Source organism: Papio anubis, chromosome 3 (assembly GCF_008728515.1).
Source record: "Papio anubis isolate 15944 chromosome 3, Panubis1.0, whole genome shotgun sequence".
Classification (NCBI taxonomy): Eukaryota; Metazoa; Chordata; class Mammalia; order Primates; family Cercopithecidae; genus Papio; species Papio anubis.
Genome location: NC_044978.1, coordinates 34,827,482 through 34,842,837, shown reverse-complemented (window position 1 = coordinate 34,842,837; position 15,356 = coordinate 34,827,482). Strand labels below are relative to the sequence as shown.

The 15,356-nt window shown below is 38.2% G+C and overlaps 1 pseudogene; it reads left to right on the top strand.

Annotated features, from left to right (window-relative positions):
* The first annotated feature begins 483 nt into the window (after window positions 1–483).
* LOC101019739 lies at window positions 484–4,863 on the top strand (annotated as a pseudogene).
* The last annotated feature ends 10,493 nt before the right edge of the window (window positions 4,864–15,356 follow it).

The window sequence follows — 15,356 nt, the reverse complement described above, 5'->3', positions numbered from 1 at the left end:
AGAACAATAATCTTTCAAAATAACTAGTTAAAAATAGATGCAACAAATAAAAAATAAGCAAACATGATGAAAAAAGCAAAAGTAATATTAAAAGAGCTCAAAGAATAACTGAAAGAATAAAATTTTAAATAATTCAGAGTACATTTAGATAAAAAGACGGTAAAGATAATTAGTATGGTGAAATAAACAAAACAAATCTTTATTAAATACTTTTTTTTTCTTTTTTTTGAGACAGTGGTCGCCCAGGCTGGAGTGCCATGGTGTGATCTCAGCTCACTGCAACCTCTGTCTCCCAGGTTCAACCAATTTTCTTGCCTCAGCCTCCTGAGTAGCTGGGACTACAGGCATGAGCAACCATGCCTAGGTCATTTTTTTTTTTTTTTTTTTAAGTAGAGGTGGGGTTTCACTATGTTAGTTAGGCTGGTCTCAAACTCCTGACCTCAAATGATCTGCCTGCCTCGGCCACCAAAAGTGCTGACATTACAAGTGTGAGTCACTGCGTCTGGCCAAATACCTAATATTTTGAAAGGAAAAATATTCTATATAAATTCAAACTCTGTTAGTGGGTATTGTGCCAGAAATAGGCTATCAGTGTAAATATCAGCTACTAAATGCTTAAAGTATTCATTTTTTCACCAGCACATATCAAGGAAACATTAGTCAGCCAGCTGAATTATGTAAATTCTCTCCCTATAATTAAATTATCATAGTACTAATTAAAACAAGTATATACTTTTTATACCTGCATGTCCTTAAACAAATGTCCATTTCTATCTAGCCAAACACTAAATGACTGTATTGTAAACAATGCATGAATTCTAAATCCCATAGACCAATGAACAGAACAATTTCATTTTGCTTTTCAAGATAGCAAAAAGACTGAGAATAAGTCTCGCTCACCCATATGAATTTTCTATGCAGGCATTATTCCTGGGTTATCTAGAGTTGAATTGTTAATGCTATTTAATTTTAATAGCCTTCTCAATTTAGATCCTACTTGCAGAATATATACTCCGTTTATGCTATTTCATGCTTGACTTGTCTACATACCTGGGGAAAATTTTTATTTTGATTTGCGTTCAGAATTTTTTAAAAACATTTGCAGCTTGGAAACAACTAATATCTGAAAGCACGACCAAATAAATATTCTCTCATTCATAGCACCCAGCAAAGCCAAGATTGGCATGAATGAATATGCTTTCCAAGCCTTGGCTTTTCTTGGGATCAAGATTTTGCCTTGTATTTTTGCATGTACAGAAATAAGAACAAAAAGCACAAATATGTATTCAATTTTTGCACTAAGTTTTGGGATACTTATACAACTTAGAAATATTTCTCTATGTATCCATCTATCTATTGTCAGGTAGAGTCCAATGGCATGAAAGGAGCTACGCTGAGTGGAAGAACATCAACTATGTTTTCAATGGTCATTAAATGAAGTCTCAAAAGTGAAGATATCTAATCAAGTCCAATCCCTGGAACAATGTAGAAAAGATGGACCTAAGAAACTAAAATTGAAGTGTCTTTTTCATGGATTTAGTGCAAATTCCCTTTAAGAAATTGATAAATTTCACTATGGACTGGTTGCTAGGATACCCCTCAAAATCTGTTAAAGTAAGCTCTTTCCTTTAAAGGACTGGGCAGGGTTTCCATTATTTCAAAATGACTTTGAAAATCATGATGGGTGTTCAATCTAAGTGAATGAAACAGGTAAATGAATGGCCCTTAAGAAAAATAAATGACCATGAAGGTTCTAAAAAATAATTAGGCTCTCTCATAATGATATATTTAAAAGTTAGCTTTGCCAAGGAGGTTCAGATTTTCAAACCTGAAAGGAAGAAATAAAAATCAAATGTGAAATGGACAATGTGAAGTTCCTTGGGGGTAAAGGCCTACTGCTGTAGAAAGCAAGGGACGGAGTTTACATTTAGAGTGGGCATGTTGTTTGCCACTTATCATCTCAAAAGTCCTTTTTCTCTGGAACTGAAAGTAGTGTGGGTGCTTAAAACATTTCACATGTTGAATTTCTGTAAGCACTCTTACAGGAATGCTCATATCCAGTTCTGTTATAAGTAAGGCAGGCTGGGGTAAAAAAGATGAATGAGTTCTAGAAAGGAAACTAGAAGCCTGACTCCTGAGCTGAGGACACAGAGTGAATGTTCTTTGATATTTTGATATTCACATCTCTGGAAACTCATTACATATGGTTGTTTTCCTTATCTCGTTTTGTCAACTATGGATAAAAATTCTGAAATCAAGAGTGATCCTATATCACCAAAAATGGCAGCTTTGATGTCAGTACTACCCAAAGTGATCTACAAATTTAATGCAATCCCTATCAAAATCTTAATGTTTTTGCTTAAGCGGAAAAAAAAATCCATCTTAAGATTCACATGGAATCTCAAGGGACCCAGAATAGCCAAAACAATCTTAAAAAGAACAACTTCGGAGGGTTCACACTTCCTGATATCAAAACGTATTACAAAGGTATAGTAATCAAAATAGTGTGGTACTGGCATAAAGGGACATATAGACCAATGAAACAGAATAGAAAGCCTAGAACTAAATTATCCATATGTGGTCAAATGATTTTCAGCAAGGCTGCCAAGACCAGTAAATGGGGAAAGGATAGTCTTTTCAACAAATGGTGTTGGGAAAAACAGATATCCACATGCAAAAGAATAAAGTTGGACCCGTAAGTACCACCGTATACAAAAATTAACTCGAAATGAATTAAAAACTTAAATTTGAAGAGCTACAACTATAGAACTCTTAGAAGACAACATCAGAGAAAAGCTTAATGACACTGGATTTGACCATGATTTCTTGTACCTGACACCAAAAGCACAGACAACAAAAGTACAAATAGATAAATTGGACTACATAAAAATTAATCATTGTGCATCAACAGACACAATAAACGGAATGAAATGGCAACGAATGAAATGGAAGAAAATATTTGCAAATCATATATTTGATAAGGGTTTAATATCCAGAATAGATAAAAGATCCTACAACTTACCAATTAAAAAAAAACAAACAACATGATTTAAAAACGGACAAAGGACTTGAATAGAGATTTCTCCAAAGAAGACATACAAATGGACAATAAGCACATACAAATATGCTCAGCACTACTAAACACCAGGGAAAAGCAAATTAAAACCATGAGATACTATCTCATACCTATTAGGACGGCTACTATCAAGGGGAAAACAACAACAACAACCAAAAACAAACTGTGCAGCACGTGGGAGTTGCTACCAGAGCAGAATCCAGGTTGGAGTTGGAACTATGGAGATGCCGAAGGAAATCCGTCTTCCCTACCGACCCCTAACGCACCGGCCTGCATGGAAAGTATTTGGAATCTGCGCGGTACCGGTCCCATGGGGGCTTCTGCTCCTGCTCCGGGTCCTCCAGTCTCAGTGGTCACTGCTGGGCCGGGTCCCTCTGGTTTGTTTTTTTTTTTTTTAGACGGAGTCTCGCTCTGCTGCCCAGGCTGGAGTGCAGTGGCGAGATCTCGGCTCACTGCAAGCTCCGCCTCCCGGGTTCACGCCATTCTCCTGCCTTAGCCTCCTGAGTGGCTAGGACCACAGGCGCCCGCCACCACGCCCGGCTAATTTTTTTGCATTCTTTTTTCAGTAGAGACGGGGTTTCACCGTGTTACCCAGGATGGTCTCAACCTCCTGACCTCGTGATCCGCCCGCCTCGGCCTCTCAAAAGTGCTGGGATTACAGGCGTGAGCCACCAAGCCCGGCCCCCTCTGCCTTTTTAAGGACCCCTGTGCCATCCCCAAAGAAAGCTTCTGCTCTGCTGGAGCCCAGATGGAGGCTGGAGTGGCTGACCTCACTTGGGGGAGGAGAGAGGTATCATAGCGGCTTCTGATTCAGGTGCTGGTGAATTGTGGGAGGTGGCTGAGAACCGGCCACTTATCGTCAGCAAGTTCTGCAAGTATGAGCATGGCAAGATTGTGTCTACCCTCAGCGTTCTCAGCTGTCAACGGCAGCAAAGACTTCAGCATCAAGGATTGGGACCTTGCTCAGCAGGCGGCACTGAATTCACACTGATCTCATGTTGGGCGGGTCACCTGTACTCCTTCCTCTCTCCGCAAGGACTCTGTGTTTCTTTCGGGCAGTGAGAACTGTAGAATTTTATTCTGGCATACTCTGTGTACCAAGCCGGCGTCACAGGTGGGCTGCAGTGTCTCTGGCTGCCTTCCCACCTCACTAGCTTGGCATCCTCAGCAAAGTGAGGTCTTCATCTTTGTGATGGGAATGGGACAGTCTCCCTTGTGGACTCCAAGAGAGGGAGAGGTGCTCTTGGCTGAGTTGTACGAGACCAATGTGTCATTGGGCTGGTGTTTTCCTCGCACCGTGTTCCCTTCCTGGCCTCTCACAGAGAAGATGGGTCACTGGCTGTGCTGGACTCCAGCCTTTCTAAGGCGTTTAGAAGCCGAGGCCACAGTTACCTTGCGAGAGATGCTGCTTGATCCCCATTCAGTCACTTTCTGCTTACCACAATGGGCCAGGACCATCAGTTCGTCTGCCACAAGTGTCCACAGAACCTCTCCCAGCCCCTGGACCTGAGAACGTTGCTGAGTAGATTGGACTTCAGACAAACAGCAAGTCCCCCATGAGAGTCCACTTCTTTGCCCCTGTCCCCTCAGCTTGTGAGGTAACACAGGAGCCTTCTGTAGTATGTTGATGAGTTAGATCTGGGCCGTTAATTGGCATCATCTTGCAGCCTGAAGGAGGCTGGATGCTGGGATCCTGTAGTCACAGGGAGGAAAAGCTTTCTTTAAAATGGGTGTGCAGATGCATCTGAGTGTGTGTGTGTAGGTTTTGGTGGGGGGATGGGGCAGTGGGGGAGGAATAAAAATCTATTCCACATTTCCCCTAAACACCACTTCTCCCTCACTCCCCAAAAAAGTTGACAGAAGGGTTTTATTCTTCCCTTGTAGCTGTCTGAGGAACTGGCCATGTCCGGGTTGGGGGAGGGTGTGTATGGAATGTGGGCATCCCTAGGTTCCTGGAAGCAGCTCTTATGCTACTTACAGAGATGGGATTGATTTTATTTTTTATAGCGCTTAATTCACCATTATGAGAAATGCTTCCAATCACAAAAATTCAGCCCAGCTCACTTTGAGGAAGAGGCAGAACATGTTATAGTTTTATACAACTCCTTGCCATTAAACTAAATCAGAAATCCTTTTTCCTGGATGAATTAAAAATGTGGCCTGTGCCTGTGTAATGTCCACTCCTTTCTGCCCACTCCCTTCCCTCTGCTCCCCGCTGGTGTCGTGTGTATGAAAGAGGAGTGTTTTTCTGTCACAGATGCCATAGAGGAAAGTTTGATGATGGAGAGCTTAAAGGCATTTTAATTGTTAGAAAACTGACACAGACTGTTACGGACAAATCTTTGCCACTTTTCCCACCCAAAACCGGCCTGGGGCCTGACCTCTTCTGCTCTCAGCCCCTTTCTCTGGATAGAGAAAGTCTAAATGCAGTATGTGTAGACTTCTAAAGTTTTGAAATTCAGCCTCAGGAAGAAAATGAAAAATACTGGCTGGTGAAATAAACAGTTCAGGCATCTTGTAGGCCTGCCTTTTTTGAAAACAAAACCAAAAACGAAACAAAATAAAGTAAGTGTTGGTGAGGATATGGAAAAATTGGAACCCTTGTGCACTGTTGATGGGAATCGAAAACGGTGCAGCCATTTTGGAATACAATATGACAATTCCTCAAAAAATGAACAGTACAATTACCATGTGATCCAGCAATTCAACTTCTTGATATATATCCAAAAAAGTGAAAGCAAGTTCTCAAAGAGATATTTGTACACCCATGTTTAGTGCAGCATTATTCACAACAGTCAAAAGGTGGAAGCTCCCCAAGTGTCCACTGATACATGAGTGGATGAATAAAATGTGGTATATACATAAAATGGAATATTATTCAGCCTTAAAAAGAAAGGAAATTCTGACATGGGCTACAACATGGATGAGGACCTTGAGGACACCATGCTGAGTGAAATAGGCTAGCTATAAAAAGATAAATGCAATTCCACTCATATGAGGAACCTAGAGTAATCAAATTCATAAAGACAGAAAGTAAACAGGTGGTTTCCAGGAGCTGGGAGGAAAGGGGAATGGGGGTTTATTGTTTAGTTGGTGCAGAGTTTCAGTTTTGCAGATGAAAAGCATTCTCAGGATTGGTTGCACAACAATGCAAATATACACAGCACTTCTGATGTGTATAATTATAAATGGTTATAATAAATTCTATGTGTATTTTACCAGAATTTTAAAAAAATTAAAATAAATGAAAATTCTTTGGAAAGTATAAAATATTACAGACAAGAGGCCTCAATTATTGAAAAATAAATTGAACACTGTCCTAAATATCCCAAGGGGAACAAAATCTTAAGCATGTCACCTTTGACAGCAGCATCCTGATCCATGTGTACTAAACCAAGTCTAACGTGATATAAAGTTCCTTAGGCTGCATGTGGTATTATGTGCCACCCTTCAAAATTGATTTCAATCAAAGAACGAGAACAAATCTTGATTCCCAAGTCTTTCCACAACTTGCTTGCTTTTCAAACATAAATCATACATATTAAATCTAACCATTGTCTATAAAAAGCCAACCCCACATTTAAAATGTGTTACTGGTAATGGAGCAGCTTAAGGAGGAAGAGGATGAGGGAGCTGAAGGCAAGGGGAAGGAGGTCTGTGGAGAGGGCAGGGTGGGGTTACCTGCCAGGCTCTGGGAAGATCAAGGACATTGACAAAAAAGAACAGATTTACCATCGTGGAAAAGATGAGGGTAAAAAAACAACAAACAAACAAAACAACAGGTTACAGGACAGGACTTGAGGACAGACCAACTCTTTAAGGAAAAGAAGTCTCATTAGAGGGTTAGTAACATTAAAAACTTTTTTTCACTTTATCATCTAAGGAGAATATTTCTGAAATTTCTGCTTATGGTTATATAAAATTGGGCCGAGGATTTTTTAAAAAGTAAGTTGGTAGCAGCCTTTGATTGGAATATTTTCACCTGTGTATGTTGTTCTACCTTTAATAAAATAGTATGTTTTATTTCAGAAAACATCAAAGACCACATTTTGATTGATCTACACAATCAAACCAGAAGAATGTTCCAGTTTATTGAATTTGTCTCCTTATTTAAGATAAAGAAAATTAAGCCAGGAGAAGTTAGATCTCCATCCACCAGTTGGATCTTTGATGAAGGGAAGTGAAATGAGGATTCTGCACAGGTGGGCAGTAGCTGGTGGAGTGAGCACCCTGCAGGTGCAAGTCATGACAATAGATGGGGAGGGATGCTGCGAAGGCATTCCCTCATTGTGTTAGGAGAATTCCAAGACACTCCATTCACTCCTCTAGCTCTCTCCAGGATGGAAGAATGGGGAACTATGAGGCACATGCACCATCCAGGAAGAATCCTAAGTCACATTTACCCTGAAAAGCATGCTTCTGTCCATGAATATCTTCTACCCTATGGCTGAGGCTTGTGGGGCGGGAAGTGTGGCTGGTGATATTTATATTTTTCTTTATTTACCAAGAATCTTGCAAATGGAAATGTTTCTTTTTTATAAGTCAGTGTTAATGAGTGTAGACCTCAGAGATTTAAAATGAACTATCTGCAAATCTGTGACGTTACACTAGAATAAATGTTTTATTACCCCCTCAAATCCAAGTCTCGCTTAAAAGGTGTTGAACAGAAAGTACTTAAAGGAATATCTTACATTTTTCTTTCATAGTTCAAGTTAAATGATAGGGTAATACTAACACATTAGCTGTCCTTTATACATATTAATCAATAATGCAGTTTTATCATTAAAAATTGATTTAAGTCTCAGTAGTGGACAATTTTAAGACGGTCTAAATGTGAAAGCCTTCAGCATTCTAATCGTTCACAGACAGGCAAGTTAGTGTCAATATATGACACTACCTAAATCACAATATATACATCCAAGCTTAAGTTCATAGTCCAACATAAGGTTACAACTAAATGACAATATATACATCCAAGTTTAAGTTCATAGTCCAACATAAGGTTACAATTATGTCAAGTCTTAGAAGAATTTTTTTATAGATATGGACTTCTAACCTATGTATCTCACTCTTCTGTTGCTATACTTGATAAAATACATTTTGCTGGCTAGAATAGACTTGCAGTTAGAAAGTTCCATTTACAGTTACACAATTTAATAAAGTTCGATTAAATGAACTAGCAAGATCTGTAATGTTACAAAGTGATAAAATGTAAAACTAAAACTATAGCACAACTGAAAATCAAGAATGACTTGTTTGGCCCACATTATAATTCCTGCATATTATGTTATACAGGATGTATAACATACATCCTGTAATGTATGTTATGTCATAATTTTTCCAAAATGATTTTTCAAAATTCAGCAACAATTTAAAATGTGTGCATATATATATATATATGTTTTGTATATAGTTACACAAATTTCCCAACTGAAATAACTAAAAGAAATAAAAACAGAGAGAAACCTGCCTCTGTGCTGGAAGGAGGGAAGGATGACATGTCAACAAGCGTTTGTTGAATGAGTGAATCAATCATGCAAAGATCTAATATCTTATTAAAATAAGATAGGAGATAACCTGCCAGAGCTAGGACCCAGAAATAAAGAAAACAGAGTTACTTTCATTGTATCTGGGGATCATCCCTTAGCTGTTTCTCTCAGTATTTTGAGCCTATGTTAGTAACAGTTGGATATCAAATTTTTCAAACACCAGCGGAGGACAAGGAAGAGCTAACATCCTCACCCCAGTGAAAGTGGACTCTGGTACTTTCATTTAGTCACGGGCTTGCTCAAGGAGTCTTGTTTCTTATTCCTCACTAATAGTCCCAGTCATATGAGTACTTGAGATTATTTCTGCTCTATCCTACTTCCCTGTAGCTACTATAGCCTCCCACTCTCTCATGGACATTCATCATATTTTGCTCTTGCAACATTCCCTCTCTTGGCCACACTCCAGTGTAAGTGAAAGTCTCCACCTTCACACCTTGTACAAATGAAATGAAAAATCCTACAAGTAATTCCTAAGGAAAACAGTACCTTCATTCACTTCTAATGCCACCAAAGGTATTGGAAGCAATTATTATTAAGTAATAATCTAATTATTATTAATTGCAATTGTCATAGCAAACAGCTTTCCAGAGGATGGTAGATAGCCAAGACTTTTTATTCAAATAGTTGTTTTCATTCATAAAACAATCTACTAAATGATAATGTCATACTTTTTGGCAACATCAGTATTCTTGGGGTCTCCTTTTAAGAATTTTCTCTTAAATTTGGCATGCTCAGTACAGGACAATACGTCTTAGGAAGTTTGATGGATATTTTTCTTTTGTATTTTTTTAATCAACAGAAACTACACTGATTCTGACTTGCTTAAACAGAAGTATTTTTTCATATTAACAATCATTTTTCCATAGTGTTAGAAGACACCATGGTGGAGGTACTTGTAGTGAGATAACATCCAGCATATTAATCCTTGTGTTTTTCTCTCCTCCACTTCCTGACCCTTCCCCTCATCAGTCAGAGGCAAACATGTTGCCTGGGAAAGAATTAAGATCGTTAGAGTAGGAATTTAAGGAGAAAGAAACTATTTTAATATTATTTTTGAAGTAGAAAGTAGGGTTTTAAGATTCAAAAGAGAAACTCCAAGGAGAACAGAGCAGAGAGTTTATAACCTCTTCAAAAAGAAAGAGTCAGCCAAGAGTCAGCTCCACCCCTTGGAAACATCAAGAAGCCCAGCCAACACCTACAGACCATCCCTTGCCATTCCTGTGAGCTCATCATCATGCCCCTGGCAGAAAAGCTACAAGTTTCTTCTCGTGACTTTCCTGTGAATACCTTCCTCACATTGTTGCCTATACATGGACTGTGGGCCATTCAACAAAAGCCAACTTCTCACTATTCTTTCACCCTCTCCCCTGCCCTGAGACTTTGATGAGCTCCCCTCTGAATTGCCATGGATATGTACCCACTTTTGGAAGCACTCAAAAGCAAGTCCCCTGGATCTGTTCAGAAACAATGTGGCTGCCTATAAAATAGGAAAGTCAAAATAACAGTAGCTTAAGGAAGATACAAGTTTATTTCTCTATGATGTAATAGATATCTCAAGATGAGCAGTCTAGAATTGGAATAGCAGCCTCGTTTTCGTAATGACCCCAGGCTGCTTCTGTATCCCTGCTGCATTATCCTAACACTGGCTTCGATTTTCAGGGTCACTTCTTGTCCTAAGATGGTGAGACAAGCTGTGTCACCAGCTGGAGATAGCGCTCCAGCTATCACATTTGCTTTCCTGACAGGAGAAAGGGTGAATGCCCACGTATCCCAGCTGAGTCAACAACTTTAAACAAACTTTCTGAAAGTCCCACACAACATTTCTGATTAAATCTCACTGGCTAGGACTTGCCCTCATGGCCACACATAACTGAATAAAAGTCTGAGAAATGTAGCATTTTAGGTGAATGCATCCCTCACACCTTCCCCACTGACCCCTGCCAAAAAAAAAAAAAAAAAAGGAATAAAGTAAAAGAGAAGAATCCTTATCGGAAATTAATTCACCCTACCATATGTCCCTCTCCTAAAAAAAATTAAAAATAGAACTAGGTCTTTGAAGAGAGTCGATGTGGAATTAATTCACAGGTACATATCTGGGGGAGGACTGGATAGTGGGGAAAATTCATCCTTGTTTCGTAAGAAATAAATAGATAAATAACCAAGTAATTAAGGTTCCATTAAGATTTTTAAATGGCAATTAACAAAGTCAAATATTTCAAGTGTGTTATATATAATACAATTATCTATGTTATATATAAAGATGAAGATGTGTATGATTATATAAAATATAAATTATATTAAAAATAAACATATAGTAAATTATATGTAAATATATGTATATAAATTCTGTGGGGGAAAAACAGTATGTGGGAAGATCTGGAAACACATTTGTAAGGGAAGCCTGAAAATAACATAGATGCCCCCTCCAAGGCTGTGTTAGTCATTTTCTCTGTGAGTGCCCCACATGACATTCACCAGAAACTGGATAATTTCTAGAGACATCTTGATTTGCACCTAAAATAAAAAAAGCCGCTTTGCCAAAGACCTTGGGAGAGATGGGTGTCCTAGAGTCTAGAACTAATTCAGCAGCTCAAGCTAGAAAGGAGAGCAAAGAACCTGTGACAACCATAAAAGACTTAAGCAGCAGCAACCAACCATGATGGCAATTAACATATCCGGCAAAATAATAGCTAATATTCATAGAGTGTTTACTATTTGCCAGGCCCTGTAATGACTTTACTCTTTAATAGGCACAATAACTTGATGGGGCTAGAAATATTATCACCCCTGTTTCACCACTGAGAAAACTGAGAAACAGAAAAATACAGTCACTAAAGTCACTTTTAGACGAGCGCACTGCACAATTAATCAGTGTCAGAGCCAAGAATAAAACCAGAGTGAATTTCTCTGCTCTGAACTATACCTTCTCCTCTTCCAGAATTGCAGACATCTGATCAGAAGAAAAGATCACATGACATCACAGAATCATCAGGATGGTATTGAAGATGAACAAACTGAAATGTCTGAAAGTTTTTAAGAAATTCATAGGCTTTCTTTTAAGTATGATGTTAGAGATGCCAACCAAATATTGCTCTTCTCAGGGATGAGTCATTTCAATTTCATTTCCAGAAATTTCCAGTTGATACTTATCACCACAAATAATAGCTATAAAGAAAGACTACTTGAAATGCATGTCAGTCCTTGTCTTTAATAAATTCAGTTTATGGTGAAGCCACAAGACAAAAATATGTTTATTCCCAGGGGGTCTCTCAACTCAGTGCAGGTTATAGGAATCTCAGTTTTGTATCCAAACAGGTGAAATGTTTTTACCACTGACCTTCAGGTCATCCTCACTTATCTGAATTTCTGAATTTCAGGCAGAAATTAAGCAAGGATGTAATGCATACTCTATTTACTTATATTATTTATATATTTCAGAGCTAAATTTTTTGGAAATGCAAACACTCTGTTTGTGAGACAGGGTCTCACTCTGTTGCCGACTGCACTGGAGTACAGTGGTTCCATCATGGCTCACCGAAGCCTTGGCCTCCCAGGCTCTAGTGATCCTCCCACCTCAGCCTCCCAAGTAGCTGGGACTACAGGTTTGTGCTACCATGCTTAGCTAATTTAAAAAGAAAAAATTTTGTAGAGACTGGGTCTCACTATGTTGCCCAGTCGGGTCTTGAACTCCTGGGGCCAAGCAATCCTCCTGCCTTGGCCTCCCAAATTGCGGGGATTACAGGCTCGAGCCACCATGCCCAGCTGACACTATCTTTTAACCGTAAGCTATCTAAAAAAAAAAAAAAGAGCAGTAGAGGGTGCAGTTTGTTCAAAGAAGAAAATTTTACTTCTTGAAAAATTTAACAGTACAAATGCTGTGAGATTGTCACTCACACTTTCTAAATTCAGCTTAATCACATCAAAGTATCTTCCAAATCTGAGTTTGCTGTTAAATGTTAATTACATTTTAAATTCATAAATGTATAAATTAACCTTGTTAAAATTACTTCTAAAACCCCATTGTTTAATAATTCATTCAATAATTTGCTTTTGTTACACAAGTTTAAAAATTCAAATCAGTTCACTGAAGGTGATTCTTCCAATTTCCTAATTATTAAAATTTCTGACTTCAGTTATCTAACAAAATATAGTGAATACCAGCCAACACATTGGTGAGTAAGATAGACTTGTTACTTTGGGAGGCCGAGACGGGCGGATCACGAGGTCAGGAGATCAAGACCATCCTGGCTAACCCGGTGAAACCCCGTCTCTAGTAAAAAATACAAAAAAATAGCCGGCCGAGGTGGCGAGCGTCTGTAGTCCCAGCTACTCGGGAGGCTGAGGCAGGAGAATGGCGTAAACCTGGGAGGCGGTGCTAGAGCGAGACTCCGTCTCAAAAAAAAAAAAAAAAAAAAAAAAAAAAGATAGACTTGTTATTTTGCGGCTTACATTCTATTGGGTGAAACAAACAATAAAAAATAATAATTGAGAAAAATAGAGCAGAAATAGGCGATAGCTAGGGAGTACTATGTGATTTTGATAGGAGGGTCACACTTTTAAATCAAGCAGAAAGCACACCCATTCCTCCCATTCTAAGACACAGGAGTCCAGTAAACTTCAGTTTTTACAAAATTAAACTATAATTTATGACTCTTAGGTATCAATATTTCTATTTGATATGTTAATTAGGTAACAAATTATTCTCAATGAAAGAGAGACAGAAATTCTCCATGAGAATTCTGGTTTTCAGCTTTCTAAATTCTAAAGAAGTTTCAGGAGAAACTTTCCCTGACCAAGTTAAGAAAGAAGAGTCATATTTAATCAAAATATCTACTGCTATGCTAATAAGTTTCTTAACCAAGAATAAGTTTCAAATTATACGGAGACTCACTGGAACCCAGGAGGCAGAGGTTGCAGTGAGTCACGATTGTGCCACTGCACTCCAGCCTGGGCAACAGAGCAAAACTCTGTCTTCTTTTTATCTACATATAGAAACCCTTCTTCGGCATCTATGAAGATGCTCATATTTTCTACCTTGTCTAAATCAATATAGCTAATTAACTTATTTCCTAATAGTAAACCATCCTTGCATTCTTAGAATAATCTCTGCTTGGGTATGTGGCTTCTTTTGTTAAACTTTCCTAATAATATTTGCATCCATAAGTGAGATGAAACCACAATTTATTTGTTCTTTATTGGATTTGGGTGTCTTTGTTATATTAACATTTAAAAACACACACAAGATTTCCTTCTTTATCTAGGTCCTAGAAAAAATTTCAAGTGCATTGGAATGATTTAAGGACTCAATTCTGAAGTTCTTCGGGTTTAGTGATGTATGTTAGTGGTGGTAGGGGTGTTTGTCTTTGACAACTTCATTTTCTTTATGGCAATTAATCTGTTTATGTTTTCTGTATCTTTTTGAAATAGCCATAGGCTAATTTTTTCTTTAAAACTAATCATTTTGTTTGGCGAATGGCATGGAATTGGACAGCTCTTTTGTTATTTACTTCCCTCTTCCCTTTGTTTCTATTATTGATATTTCTGTTTAATTGGTTTATCTAGGTTTACCTATTTTTGTACCAAAAAAAATCAATTTTTAAGTTTATTTACTATTTTTCCTTATTTCATTAACTTACCAATTCCTTTTGTCAAAAGAAAAATGTTTAACACATTTTCTTTTTTTTGCAATTGGTTGAAAAAATGAGAAAATGTAAAGTGAGGAAATAGAAATAAGTTTATCAAAAACTCTGCAAGTTTAGCTATAAGAGTAGAGAAATGGGTATATTCCTAGAGGGAAACATTTAGGTTTAGTAATTTTTTTTTTCTAAGAGGCAGTATTGAAACCTATTTTTTGATGACATTCATTTAGGGCCGAGGGAAGAAATTCATGGTACAGGAAAGGGTTTAATCATGGGAGCAAGGTCCTTGGGAGGGCAAGAGTGTATGGCAACAACTGCACAGAGGGAACTGTTGTGAGGCTGATTGCTCATCCTCTGCAACAGCAGGCAAAAGGCATCAACTATGGAGATGTGTATTTGGTCATTGTTGACGGCTCACTTGAGATATGTGGTTACAGACCAAGAATGAGTCCAGTCTGTGGAGCTGCCTTTCTTTGGTAACACTTTATAGCTTGACTACACTTAAGCTATATGCAATGGGCAGTGGAAGAGATTGGGACTTAACCCTGGTGGGGGGTCTGTCAGGTAAGTAAAAGGGCACATGCATGAAATTCTGCACCTTTCATAGGGTCCATGAACACATTATGGTAGATGAACTTAATGCAACAGAAGTTTCAAGAAACACTGTAATACAGACCAGCATGGAGCAGGGAAACAGATTTTTTTAAATGCTTTTCAGAATTTGATATGTATACCTAACTTGAACACAATAGTGGAAGCTTTGCTAAAAAGATTGGTAGGGGCTTTCTCATCTCCTTGTACTAGTCATTTCTTGTTGGCCTTTAACAGCATCTACCTCTGATTTTTGTTGTTAGAAGGCATATCAGAATCTCTCAGGAATGCAAGTGCAGCGTTCTTTTTTCTTTATTTAAGTTTATGAAATACATGCTTATAGAAAATTAAAACATAGAAATATGTAAAGCCAGTCGTGAAAGTTCTTCCATAATTCTGCTTCCTAACAAAGCCACTGTTAGTAATGTGGTGTTATATTTTGGAGCATCAAGTTGTTCACAAAAAATGCTTGCACAACTTTTTTTAAATGAGTAAAGTTTG